Consider the following 3370-nt stretch of genomic DNA (forward strand, 5'->3'; position numbering starts at 1 on the left):
TGACTACTTCATTGTGTCAGCAGACTGTACAGCAACCCATTCAAGGAAAACCTTCGTCTGGGGTTTCAGTGAGTGACTCATATAGACAAGCAAAGACCATAGAGTCGAAAGATATATAGTTTTATACATTTTCCTTACTTAGAATTTGAAAAATTTCAATGAAATCTAGGCGCAGTGAGACAAAAGTACGAACTATTACACTAACGATACAAAATAAAAATACCGTGCTAAAAATTCGTCCAAAATAAATAACTCATATACCAATAGAAAGATGAAACCCTAATCTATGTACTCCTGAAAAGAAAATTGGAATATCTTTCCTCGTTTTGTCAGCAACGTCCTTCAAAGCTAACACTGCGCAGGTCGGTGAACTGCACAGATGTCGGTGGCATACGATTATTTAAAGGGTCGGTGAAGCACACGGATGTCGGTGCGGAAGGGTTAAGGTACATGCGGTTGTTTTGCAGATGAGTTCATCCTCCAATTGATACTTGCTTGTGTGCCTCATCCTGCGTGTAGCTTCCTCTTTGAGCCTGCGTGATTTTCTTTCTACTCTGCCATCCTTTGCAGGCGTCATTCTTACCAATTATGCATGTGACTTCCATTGGACAAAGGAAGTAAAAATGCTCACTATTTCGTTTGCATGAAATTTTTCACTTATTATTGTAAGATAAGAAAATGTGATGTAGTCGTTGATTTAAATTATAATATAATTTGATGACTGTTAAATAGTATTTTAGGTACATATTTGATTTACAGTGTTCTCTCTTATAGTGAAGGTAATCAATATTTGTCATTCTTATGTTTTAGCTGCACGTCAATATATATTTCTGTGAAGGAAGTGAATTTGTTGTCCCTCAGGCCATATTTTGGAGACTAATATAGCATGGGAAGTTGCTGGTTGTGGTAGCCAAGTGACACCCTGAATAGAAGTCAGCCGCAATGTGTCATTTCAGACTGAATGAGCAGGCAAATTATTGGGAAATGTTGAAGAGTGTTGGAGAAATTTAATCTACTCCTGAGTACGTAAGAGACATAAGTGGTCGTAGGGACGGTGGAAATGATACCGTCACAACCTTCCGTCATTTACGAGGTAACGTATATCAGTTATCCCTTCTGCAGGAGTCAATTTAATTCTTCTGTTCGTATAGTCATAATTTCCACATGGTACATGTTGAATTTTAGTTAACATATCTCATTTGTTTTAGCGTTTTTTCCCTTCAAGTGACAGTAGCTTGATGAATCTTTCATATCTGCATCCGCTTGCCTTAGCCTCGATTCCTGTGTGCATGCCTATTCTTCAGCTTGAATAAACCTGCTTTTTTGTTCTTGTGTGCCTGCCTGTCTGACACAGACAACCTTGCAGCTGGCAGTGTTCTTAACTAGAATTCCTGGTGCTTCCATTTGCATGTGGGTAGAAGGAAACACACACTGTTTACATAACGTGATTTTTTTCAGTTAATGACATGACTTTAAGTAAATGTGATCAATTTGACTCAAGTTATAATTGAAATTGAATCATTGTTAAAAATGTTTGACATACATATTTAACATTAACTGTTCTCTGATATAATTAAGATAATTATGTATTTAATAATATGATGTCCTAGTGGAGCGTCATATATTTCAAGGGATTGAGTGACTGATTCTTTTCTTCAGGTGAAATCTTGGAGAATTAGAAGACCTCGAAGGAGATTGCTGCTTGGTGTTCTTAGCATCACCCTTATATGAACTGTGTTGCCATGAAACAAATCTGACAATGAATGTGGAAATGCTTCAGTGATGTGTTGTGTTGTTGAGATATGAAGAAAATGGATCCAGTACTGGTCATGATACATAGCACAAGTGCATCTTAATGACAGTGGAAATGTCACTGCCACACCATAACATCATTTTTGAGGTAAGTTGAAGAGCAGCAAAATATTTATATGAGTTATATTAGTTTTTCTCTTCTTTTAGACTTAATTTTCAAGCACTAAATTTTTGGTTTAATGTACATGCGGTTGTTTTGCAGCTGAGTTCATCCTCCAATTGATACTTGCTTGTGTGCCTCATCCTTCTTGTAACTTCCTCTTTGAGCCTGCGTGATTTTCTTTCTACCCTGCCATCCATGCAGCCTACATTATTCTTACCAATTATGCATGTGGCTTCCATTGGACAAAGGAAGTAAAAATGCTCACTCTTTCGTTCGCATGAAATTTTCACTTATTATTGTAAGATAAGAAAATGTGATGTAGTAGTTGATTGAAATTATAATGGAATTTGATGGCTGTTAAATAGTATTTTAAGTACATATTTGATTTACAATGTTCTCTCTTATAGTGAAGGTAATTAAGGCTGTAATCCATCACCTCCCCCTCAACACCCCGGCGGAAGATATTTCTGATGGATTGGTGACCCTGGTATTTGACGTGGTTAGCGTCAAGCAGATTAGAACCACCCGAGGGTCGCCATCAGAAGGAAGGATAACCAGAAACCTTCCCCTCTTCGTCAAAACCTTACCCAGGAAGGCAAAATCCCAAGAAATATTCAAGCTACAGAACCTTTGCCTTATTTCCATCCTGGTCGAGGCTTATAGAGCACAGAGTGGCCTTACGCAGTGTCACAACTGCCAACAATTTGGCCACGTCTGGGCAAATTATAAGCAACCTCCTCGTTGCATGTGGTGCGGGGGTGGCCACCTGCACAGAGAGTGCCCCGAGAAAGAGAACGCTACCTCCACTCCAGCGTGCTGTAACTGTGAGTTGAAGGATGGGGAGAAACTGCATCCCGCTAACTACCGCGGCTGCAGTCACGCGAAGGAGGAGCTGCAGAAGAGGAAATTGCAGAGAGCACCCAAACCACAACAGGAAGGGTGTTCTCATCAAATATCGTCACTCCTGGAATCTCCTTCGCGGCGGCTCTCCGAGACAACACATTGCAGGAGCAGCGGTCTCAGACTCGACATACACCAGTGGCAGTCCCACCAGCAGTCACGAAACCGACCGTCCCGGTTCCTGTACTGGAACAACACACAGGTCAGTCAGTTCAGGCTTCTAATATAAACAGTCAATCTCTCGACAATATGTTGAGAGTAGTGACTGTAGTACAGCAAATTATGACAGAGGTCAGTGGTGCAGTGTCTGAGGAAGACAAAATAATGGCCATAACTAAAATCATTTTAAACTTAATGAAACAAAATGGCCACTAGAGTTCATAGGCCCCTCAAAGTCATAGCATTTAATGCGAACGGCATTGGGAGGCAGCGCTATGAGCTCAGTAAACAGCTGCAAGACCTAGACGTAGATGTGGCCCTATTTTCAGAGACACATCTGAAACCTCATGAGAGGTTCTTTATTCCAAATTACCACTTTTATAGAATCGACCGCCA

At 40.3% G+C, this 3370-nt stretch overlaps 1 protein-coding gene across 1 annotated transcript in view; it reads left to right on the top strand.

The window, feature by feature from the left end:
* Positions 1-717: 717 nt before the first annotated feature.
* Positions 718-3370, top strand: part of LOC111866644 — a 15124-nt gene continuing 12471 nt past the window's right edge. Inside the window, exons 1-2 of the mRNA XM_023855790.2 lie at positions 718-1093; positions 1660-1900. The gene's annotated coding sequence lies outside the window, so the exon portion shown is untranslated. The remainder of the gene's footprint in view (positions 1094-1659; positions 1901-3370) is intronic.

Source organism: Cryptotermes secundus, unplaced genomic scaffold, assembly GCF_002891405.2.
Source record: "Cryptotermes secundus unplaced genomic scaffold, Csec_1.0 scaffold4072, whole genome shotgun sequence".
Taxonomy (NCBI): Eukaryota; Metazoa; Arthropoda; class Insecta; order Blattodea; family Kalotermitidae; genus Cryptotermes; species Cryptotermes secundus.